The sequence below is a fragment of the Petromyzon marinus genome, chromosome 65 (genome assembly GCF_048934315.1).
Source record: "Petromyzon marinus isolate PM22_M1 ecotype Great Lakes invasive population chromosome 65, UKy_Petmar_22M1.pri1.0, whole genome shotgun sequence".
Classification (NCBI taxonomy): Eukaryota; Metazoa; Chordata; class Hyperoartia; order Petromyzontiformes; family Petromyzontidae; genus Petromyzon; species Petromyzon marinus.
In genome coordinates, this window is record NC_133731.1 from 5,702,138 (window position 1) to 5,713,139 (window position 11,002).

Genomic DNA, 11,002 nt, shown 5'->3' on the forward strand with positions numbered 1-11,002 from the left:
CGGAAAATGAGCAGAGAGATATAAGGGTGTGTGTGTGTGTGTGTGAGCCGAGAGGGAGTTGTTGTTGCCGGGGACAAGAGTGAAGACATCTCGCCGCTGCCGCTCGCGCCGTCGCCGGACGAAGGGCAGCGGCGGGGGTGGAGATGTAGAGTCGCTGTGTGCGGAGATGCTGTGTGTGGAGTCGCTGTGTGCGGAGTCGCTGTGTGCGAAGACGCTGAGAACAGAGCTGCTGAGTGCAGGATAAGTGAGGTGGAATGTAGATAAGAAGGGGGAGAAGCTAAACATAAATGACCGTATAGATAGTTTTAGGAGTGCCTACAACTGGTGCACGAATAGGTAAGTGCAAGCAGGAGACTTGTTACAACGTGTCAGTGTGAGTATTTTTTTAAGACACTACGCCAGTAACTAATCTTCGTGTTTTGTTTACCTGACAAAATTTACCGGCAGTGTCGGGTGGTGGAGGGTTACGACACATTTATACTGACGCGATCTAACCCACGAACGCCTGCTACGTGTTAAACTGACCATTCATATTATCCTCTATCTGCTCATCTGTATGTGGTCTGTAATACACACGAGGGGGCGGGGGCCCACGATAACTCTGGAACAGAGAGGTGCAACTCAAGTGCAGAGTTGTTGTTGCTATTAGTTGTTGTTCTTGCTCTCAGGCACTCCAGCCCGGCACTCGTTAATCGAAGGTGCGGAGCATAGGCGAGATGGACCTTGTCAAATGTTGAAGCCTCCAATGAGCACGATTGGCTACGTACGATGCAAATGAAGTTCAACATAACACGCAGCAGTAGCAGGGTTATCCATAATGGAGGCGAGTTTTTGTTGTTGTTGGGGTTCGATCGCGTAAATATGAATGTGTGTTTGTAAATCTAAGCAGGAATCTGGTCTAGCCCACTGGCTTTGTTGTCTTTCATCTGCTTGACAGCTCTAGCCACTTCAAGCATCTTTGGATCTCCAGCTAAATCCTCAGTGGTAGAGTGTTGCGGAATCTCACTGAATGTGGAAGCGTCTACAATGGCGTTGCAGTTGAAATGAGTGCTAAAGTGTTCCTGCCAGCGGGAGGTGATTGCATTTTTGTCTTTGAAGATTTATGTCCCATCTTTAGGCTGGAATGGTCCGAGGCTCTGTTTTGTTGGTGCATCTAATACTTTGGTTGCTTTAAAAATTGTAATGTGGGTTATTGGAATCTGCAAGATGTTGAATTTCTTCTGCTTTGTTTCTGAACCAGTTGTTCTTCAGTTCCCGCATTTTTGTTTGTACTTCCGATTTGGCCTCCTTATATGATTGTTTTTCTGTCTAAACTGTTTGTGTTGTTGCCAGGCGATAAATGCTTTCCGCTTCTTGTCAATGAAGCCTGTGATTTCCTGGTCGTTGTTATCAAACCAGTCACAGTTTTTCCTTCTTGTGTAGCCAATGATGTTTGTGGCACATTAGGAATGGACCACTCTTTTATTTATTTCCTCGTGCAGCACGGGGAAATGGTTTCGTGAAGGTCCTTATGTGCTGTGCAGTCCATCAATGCACGTGTACACCAGCATGCTATACTGAGTCGGGCCTGTAGGTGGCTGGCAGGGTTATTGAGTAACCTGATCTGGACACCAGTCACGTGGTTAATGGCGACTCGGTTGAGGATTGTTGTGTGACATGCGTGCTGTTGCATTTTACAGGTAAAGGGCACCACTGTTGAATTTGATAGTTATGGAAATGTTCTAGTCTTTAAGTTTGGCTTTGAATTGGTAGTTTGTGATATATTCAATACAAGGGGATTTAGCCCTGTACACTGTAAAGGATGACAGACTCTAGTTACTACTGGTAATTCTCTAACCCGAATACTTTTTATTTTATAACCATGCCCATGCATCCAGAATATGCCTACTTGCAATAATATTAAAAAGAGAACACATGTATGCTAGTAAGATGTACAATGGTGACAAGTACAGTACATACAGTTCATATACAATACATGTAATGGGTGTAAGTATTCAATATAAATGGATGGTATAGATAGACATACAGCTTAGGATTAAAGTAATATTCGAATAGTGAAGTGTAAAGGTTATGATTAAAGACAAAGATGGTTTTTCAGTAATGGAATTGGGTTTAAGGGAAACTGTTATTGAGTAACCTGAAATGTACACTAGTCACATGGTTAATGGCGACTCGGTTGAAGATTGCTGTGTGACACGCATGCTTTTGCATTTTACAGATTAGCACAATAAATGTGTTTGCCCTCGATTTGGAGCACCTGCTCACGTCCTTCATTTCGAGTGTGCAACATTTTCACAGCTGGTTATAACTGCAGTCTTCAGTTCTGTCCAGTACTCATGAACATTTCCTGATGCCTGGTTGGTGCTGAGTCTTTCAGCTAGTTGTTCTTTCAGTCGGCCTGTACTGCTGGGTCTTTTAATCTGGTTACATTGAGTCTTTCCTCTATATCTTTGGTCGGTTGATGCCTTTGTGATTTAGTTTGAGAGTCATCACTGACCGAATAAGTCTGTGGTCAGTCCAGAAATCGTCTGCATTGATCAGGGCACGAGTGATGCAGACATCTGTGCTGCAAAGCTTCCTGACAATTACGTAGTCCACTAAATGCCATTTGTGTGATCGAGGGTGGCACCAGGAGGTTATTAAGTCTGTTCTTCTGCCTGAATATGGTGTTGGTGATTGTCAGGTCATGCTCATAGCAGGTTGTCAGAAGAAGGTGACCATTGGAGTTGACCTTTCCAACTCCCTCTTTACCACTTACACCATTCCACGTTTGATGGTCTCTCCAAACTCTAGTATTGAAGTCGCCGAGGAGAATCAGCTTGTCAGTTTTGGTGTACTCTGAAGGATTTGGTTGAGTTGGCTGTAGTAGATCTCCTTGGTGTCTTCTTCAGAGTCCAGTGTTGGTGCATATGTGCTGATGATGGTTGCATGTTGGTCTTTTGCGAGTTTCAGGCGTAGGGTAATAAAACGCTCATTGATACCAATTGGGAGCCCCCTTGAGATGCTGATGGGCACGTTGTCTATTGCAAACCCTACGCCATACAGGCGTCGTTCATGTGCTGGTTTAGCCTTCCAAAATATGGTGTAGCCTCCACTTAGCTCGGTCAGTTGGCCTTCATCCGCCAGATGGGTTTTGCTAAGGGCGGCAATATGGATATTAAATCGTCTCAGTTAGGCTGCCACAAAAGCTGTTCGGCGCTCTGGACGTTGCGAGTTTGGATTGTCTGTGAGGGTCCTGACATTCTAGGATCCAATGTTTAGGTTGTATTTATTTTTGTTTCGACCGCAATTATTGATGCTCCCTCTGGTCACGGTAAGCCAGACAGGATGTTCTAGGCGGACTATGTTTAGAGTACCATTCTAGCCCCCTCTCCATTTGGGGTGAGCAGAATGGATCCTTGTGGGTTGCTCAGTCTCAGCTACAGCTGCCAGGATGCACTCCTGCCTAATCCGAGTGCATGACGATCTTCTAATAGTTGCCGCCTTGTTGCTGGGTTGTGACTAGGAGCTTCTAGCTGCATAGGCCTGCCCCGCTCGCCACTTTCTAATCGCCCAAGGGCTTTGGGTATGTAGTGTGGTGGTGCGATGGCACAGTTTCCCTGGAGAGTTTTAGTGCGTGAATTAATTTATGTGCAGTGTCTGTTGCACACCAGCTAACACACAGGGCTTAACCAGGAACCAAGCCTGGGTCCAATGGCAAGGCAGAAAACCAAGATCATTGGAAGGCGTGTCCTGAAGCACCAGACATCCAGTGGCTCCTCCGCTATATGCCGCTGCTCATCTGGACCATAGCTCATCCGCCCCATCGAGGTGGGCCATTTGCCACTTGGTATCCACCCAGGATTTTATCAGGGTTTACTCCCTTAGTCTAAGTGGCTAACCAGAGCCCCATTAGCCAGCGCGTTTCCAGGTGAGCCCAAACAGGCCCAGGTGGTCGAACCACCCAACATATTTCACCCTGTCTCGCAAACCTGTACTTTGCCTTTTGATTTAAAGCTTTCGTGACTGCAGTAATTCATATTCTTAGCTCTTTCGGTGAAGTAACGTTGAAGGGAAACAATAAAATAATAAAATATATGTAAAACAATAAAAATTCTCACGACGTTTCGACCATAACACAAACGGTCATCATCAGGTGTGAAAAACCAACAATAAAAATTCTCACGACGTTTCAACCATAACACAAACGGTCATCATCAGGTGTGAAAAACCAACGGCAAGAAACAACGGCAAGAAACATTGTTTTTTTGCCGTTGGTTTTTCACACCTGATGATGACCGTTTGTGTTATGGTTGAAACGTCGTGAGAATTTTTATTGTTGGTTTTTCACACCTGATGATGACCGTTTGTGTTATGGTCGAAACGTCGTGAGAATTTTTATTGTTATATATATTTTATTATTTTATTGTTTCCCTTCAACGTGACTGTACTTTACCTGTTACCCCCTCCCACACCTTGGACGAGGGGATGTTTTTTGGGATGCACATACACAAGCACACACACACAGGCACACACACACAGGCACACACACATACACACGCACGCACCCCTCCGACCCACCACCACTTACTTTCCAGAAGTGAAAAATGCGCAAAGCTTTGCAGCATGACACACGAGATCACGTTGGTGTGTATAGATAGGGTACTTTATTAGATGTGGTACTTCATTACAAGTGATTGATTCAAGCTGAAACGAGACGGCGTTCATCACCGGCACTTTAGTGGACCAACTCAAACCACCAACAGAGCAATTTAAACCCAACTGAACTCACACACATGCACGCACATACACACGCATGCACCGGCACACCACATCTGATCAAAGCAACCATGACTGCAAATCACCCTCCGATGTTTCGCTGAACGTGCTGGGCACTTTGTCAGGAACTGAATGTTACGTTTTGGGTTTTTTTATTTTCTGAAATAAATCATATTCGATTCCTGATCATAAGTCAACTCCACCCCCCAAAGAAAAGGCCACACGGGAGATCCAAAGCACCTACGGTGACGCCGCTACTTTGGGACAGATTTAGACGAAAAGAAACCCAACCAGCGCGACTGGCCAGCCAGCAGACGGACGGGGAGGGAGGGCGGTCGTTGGCAGACAGCGCGCGGATTGGCACCCACCCCACCCCGGGTGCGGTTAGGCACGCAGGGGGCAGTGGGATAAATTACAGCGGGTTATGGGGATTGCCCCGTGTGGTTGTGAGCGCTAAGTGCCCACGTGCCCACGCGATACCGGCGACTCTCAACTCGAGCGGGGCCACCTCAGTATTTGCCCGCGTAGCCGTAGCCTCCGTAGCCGCCATAGCCTCCGGCGACAACGGTGCGGCAGGGAGAGGGGCACCCCTTGAACTTGGTGACCGGGCACGGCTCGCACTTCTTGGGCACGCACGGCGGGCAAGGGGTGCAGCACGGCGACTTGGAGCGCCGCGGGGCGCACGGCGAGACGCAGCCCTTGGCCGGGTACGCGTAGTGGCCCTGCGCGTGCGTGTAGGTGCTCAGGTGGCCGTGGCCCAGGCCGTAGCCGCCGTAGCCGTGGTGGCCGTAGCCCAGAGCTTGGCCGTAGCCTCCGTGGCCGTAGCCTCCGTGGCCGTAGCCTCCATGGCCATAGCCTCCGTGGCCATAGCCTCCGTGGCCATAGCCTCCGTGGCCATAGCCTCCGTGGCCATAGCCTCCGTGGCCATAGCCTCCGTGGCCGTAACCCCCGTGGCCGTAGCCTCCGTGGCCGTAGCCTCCGTGGCCGTAGCAGCTGCGGCCGCAGGCTTCACCAGCGGCCTCCTGGTTCTCGGCGGTCATCTCCATGGTGGGGGTCGTGTCTGGGCAGCTGCGAGCAGTAGAGCGGGGGGGGGAATACAAAAACAACATCGAGGGGGTGAATTCCCAAAGGGCTCCTCCCGTCAAAGGTAGAGCGAAAGGGTGCACGCGTAATCTTCTTTGGTTCTTTCGGTAAAGTCACGTAGAATGAGAATAAAGTAATACATTGATAAAATAAAATAACACAATAATATTCTCACGACGTTTCGGCCACAACACAAGCGGCCTTCATCAGGTGAAGGGACGAGATTGTCTGGTAGGACGCGTAATGTTTGGAACGACTCCTGCAGTTCGACGGAACCAAGTACCCCCCCCCCCGCCCCCCCTGAAGTCTCCAGACTCAACTTTTTTCAGGAGGGTCCTATTGCATTTGGTCCTCCCCTAGGTCGACTCAGCATTTAAAAAACAAAGCTAACCTCATGCGCTAGCACCGGCGGAGACAAAAAACAGTCATGCATGGCGCTGGCCGCTACCTTAATAGGTGCTCGCTAACAGCCCAGTAAATAGATGACGGGGGTCGGGGGGGGGGTAGAAACGTCATCCCTCTACTGGAATGGCAATTTCCAGACCGTTGCAATGTAGGTACAGCTACCACTGGGGGGATGGTGTCCCGGGGGGGGAGGGGGGAGTTCCTGGGGTGAGAGGGGGGTCCCGGGGGGGGGGGGGGGGGTCCTGGGGTGGGGGATCCCAGGGACGGGGAGGAAATCCCCTCGGATACATTGCAGCTAGAAGCACATTGTGAAGACAGTGTTATATATACTGTATCTCAGCATTGCAATGCATTACATGAGATGTAAGGCGAATTGAGTTGCATGCTACACTATACCTGCAAATCCGTATTCGTATTGTCCGTGTCTCTGGGTACTGAGGTGTATATGTTCGTGTGTGTGCCAGTGCACTGTGTTATGTGTGCAGTGTGAATGTGTGTGTTATGTGTGTACTGTGACTATGTGTGGCGTTTGTGACCACCACAGTGGCTAAATGGGGGCTCTAGATGGGGGCGAGGGGCTGGTAACCCCTCCACCTTCAATAAATTACCACTAAACCACGTGAAAAATAATATCTAATTAATAAGCTTGTGCCGGAGGCTCCGGGGGGACAGGCGTCTATGACGTCTCCTGGCCAAACCCCATCTGGCGGAGCCAGGAGATTGAATCTTTACCCTCGGGGCTCCTCTAGAAACAACAAAAACCACTACGTGTGCTCGGCCACAGTCATTCTCTCCCTTCTCTACGCTTGCGAAACGTGGACCCCCCTAATGGAACATCTCCGCCAGTTAGAAACATTTAGGCTGGCCTGCCTGCGATCAATCCTGGGTTTAACCAGGCTGGATTGTGTGAGGAGCTCACAAATCCTCGACAGATCTGGACAAAGTCCCATCGGTGAGCTCCTCCAGCAGGCAAGGCTGCGTTGGCTTGTCCATGTAGCCCACATGCCCAATCACCGCATGCCCAAGCAGCTTTTGTTCGGCCGGATCGAGGGGGTTAAACGGGCACGGTACGGGCTACAGTAGAGATGGAGTGATGTGGAACAGGAGGATGTGGAGCTTAGCAGACTTGCCGATGACTGGTACCAGCGGTGTCAAGATCAGCCTCTGTGGAGGAGGCTCGTGATGGCCGCTACTGGGCAGTTGGAAGCAGTCGCCCTCCAACAACAACAGAGGGCGGAGGAGCGACGCTCACAACAACGAGCGGAGCGCCGGGTGGCTAAACCACAGCAGGTTGGCAGAGTAGGGGGCACAGGTGGTGCATCAGCCAGTCATCTCGGTCAGTCGACCTGTGGCATCTGGGTCTGCCCCGTGACCTCCTGCCAGCGGGTGTTCGACACTTCACGTGGTCTCAAGGTGCACATAGCCTGGCACAAGCGTCGTGGTGACGTCACCGCCACTTAGTGTCGAATGGCGGTTGTTGTTGTGTCTAACTGTGATTATGTGTGTGTGTGTGATGCGTGTGTAACTGTGACTATGCGTGTACTCACCTGGCCATAGTGATCGGAGTTGGAGCTTGGTGGATGAGCGAGGGGGAGCTGTGACTTTCTGATGAGCTGACAGATCGCTGTGACTTCTCTCCGCTTCTATGGGCCCCTTTATACCCTGAGACGGCGGGGAGGCTGGGGGGGGGGGGTGCCAAGCCTCCCACGCCACCCCCCCCCCCCCATCAGCCCACATCCTGAGCTGTGGATTAACCCCGCAAAACTGTCGCTACCAACAAACCAAGAGACAAGCGTGGTGACCATTCGGAACCGCGCCCATAATCCTCCCGGGGGAAATGTGCAACGTCCATCAGCGTTCGCTACGATTTGCCCGATGATGCTGCTTGATGTAATTACCAGCGAAAAGTCGAACTCAATTTGTAAATGTTGTGGATTTACTCTCCAACACACCGGTGGGCTGAAGTAGTACACTACACTATACGCTACACTGCACACTACACTATACACTACACTATACATTGCACTATACTATACTACACACGAAACTATACACTACAATATATACTACACTATACACTACACTATACACTACACTATACATTGCACTATACCATACTACACACTAAACTTTACACTACGCTATATACTACACTATACACTACACTATACACTACACTATACATTGCACTATACCATACTACACACTAAACTATACACTACACTATATACTACACGCTACACTACACTAGTAACCAATCGGCGCGTTTTGTTTACGTGACAAACCTGGCTGGCTGTGTCGGGTGGTGGAGGGTTACGACACATTTACACACTCGCGCGATCTCACCCAAAAACCTTTATTATGAATTATATTGGTCACGAGAGCCCGCTACGTGTTAAACTGACCATTCATGTTATCCTCTATCTGCCCGTCTGTATGTGGTCTGTAACACACACGCGCGGGGGGGGGGGGGGGCGATAACTCTCGTACAGAGAGGTGCAACTCAAGCAAGTGCAGAGTTGTTGTTATTGTCATTTGTTATTGTTGTTGTTCTTGTTCTCACTCCAGACCGGCACTCGTTGATCAGAGGTGCGCAGCAGTTGAGAGATGGACCTTGTCAAATGTTGTAGCCTCCGATGAGCACCGATTGGCTACGTACGGTGCAAAAGAAGTTCAACATAACACGCAGCAGGAGCAGAGTTATCCATAATAGAGGGGAGTTTTGTTGTTGTTGTTGAGTTAAATCGCGTAAATACAAATGTGTGTCGTTAAACCGGCCACCACCCGACACGGACAATTTTGTCACGGAAACAAAGCGTTGCCAATTCGTTACTAGTTCAGCAGCACAGCGGTTGTGTGTTAGAGAGTAAACCAACAACATCAACAATTGTAAATTTACGATTGTTGATGTTGTGTAGATGTTGTGGGTTCACTCTCCAACACGCAGCCGGTGTGGAGCTCCACTCGTAACGAGTTGGCCACATTCTTTGTACGTGACAAACCTTCACGATCCATAATACAGGGGTTTTTTTTGTTTTGTTAGATCGCGTAAATATATAAATGTGTCGTTTTCGAATTGGCCGTGTCAGGTGGTGGCGGGTTTAACGACACAACCAATATATTTACGCGAACTAACCCCTCCCACCCCCCCCCCCCCCCCCCCCCAACATAAAAAACACCTCCATCGTGGAAAGTTCAACATTCGCACAAATACAATACACTGTCGCCCGGTTTCTGTATCGATAACGAAACACTTCCAAGCGCAGTAAAATACATTCCGTGTCGGGACAAGTGTTACAGAATCACGCCTGTTTCTCCAGTCGACATTAAACCATGTGGGATTGTACTTGAGCCTCGTGGGTTATTGCCAGGGCTTCACAGAGGTCATCATGATCATCCCCCCCTCCCCACCGCTGTAAGCCCGGTTGACTTGTTGCGGGGGCCAGTCGTTTAAGTCCAGCTGTTCAGTGTTGCAGTGAGATTCCACACCGATATCATCATCATCATGAGGAGCAGCAGTCAATTCGTGAACTCTGTAAAATATGTTGCAAGTACGCGTATACCGGACTGCGTAGACAAATACCGGTATGGACCGTGCTGCCGGCCTTCATCGGTGCTCACTAACAACGCTTGAGCTTGAAGTCTGTTGAGGCTGTACGGGGAATCTTTGTTGTTGGCTGCCTCCATCTCGATGGCTTCTGTGACGCTCATTATGAGCGGTAATGGTAGTTAGCCCAATGCCATAATTGCACACGCGAAGCCATTATCATAACCACCGTCATCATCATCATTCGAAAGCATCGCAGAGAGTGGGGTTTTAAACACCGCGAATGAGAAAAATACACAGTGAGCACGTGGGAATTGTTTTTAAGTAGATTTAAATCATAAAGTGAGCAGTCTGGGTCAATGCTGAGAAATAATAATGCAATGTTCATTGACAAAGAAAAAATAATAATGAAACAATGTTTATTCACAAAAAATGTATATACATGTACAAATACAAAGATCCCCGTATAGCCTGTAACAGACTTTTGGGGCAAGTGCTGTTAGCGAGCACTTTATGAAGGCCGGCACGGCACACGAGGGGGTGGGTGGCCAGCACCACGCCCGGCCGCCTTTGTCTCCCTAGTGGCAATGTTTACTACACACCGCAACAGGTACATATTTGAGGCTGAGTCGACCTAGGAGAGTCCCAGGACCGGTTCAGATAACCGTCATCTATAGAACGTGAAGAACCAGTGGCATCTACATCTGCAGAACGTGGAGAACCAGTGGCATCTACATCTGCAGAACGTGAAGAACCAGTGGCATCTACATATGCAGAACGTGAAGAACCAGTGGCATCTACATCTGCAGAACGTGAGGAACCAGTGGCATATACATCTACAGAACGTGAAGAACCAGTGGCATCTACATCTACAGAACATGAAGAACCAGTGGCATCTACATCTGCAGAACGTGAAGAAACAGTGGCATCTACAGAACATGAAGAACCAGTGGCATCTACATCTGCAGAACGTGAAGAACCAGTGGCATCTACATCTGTAGAACGTGACGAACCAGTGGCATCTACATCTGCAGAACATGAAGAACCAGTGGAATCGACATTTACAGGAGAATATTCAACTTTTAAAACCATTCCTCGTGTTTAGTGTACACGCTGCACAACATGCTTGGAATAGACAGGAATAAACTTGGACTTACGAATAAATCGACTTACAAACAGAACACTGGAACCTAATTCGTTCTTACGTAG

General features: G+C 48.9%; 1 long non-coding RNA gene across 1 annotated transcript; it reads left to right on the plus strand.

The window, feature by feature from the left end:
• The first annotated feature begins 2,248 nt into the window (after nucleotides 1-2,248).
• Nucleotides 2,249-10,790, plus strand: LOC142906470 (uncharacterized). The gene is made up of 2 exons (XR_012930315.1): nucleotides 2,249-3,810; nucleotides 7,804-10,790. It is a non-coding gene; the product is annotated as an uncharacterized LOC142906470 (long non-coding RNA).
• Nucleotides 10,791-11,002: the final 212 nt, after the last annotated feature.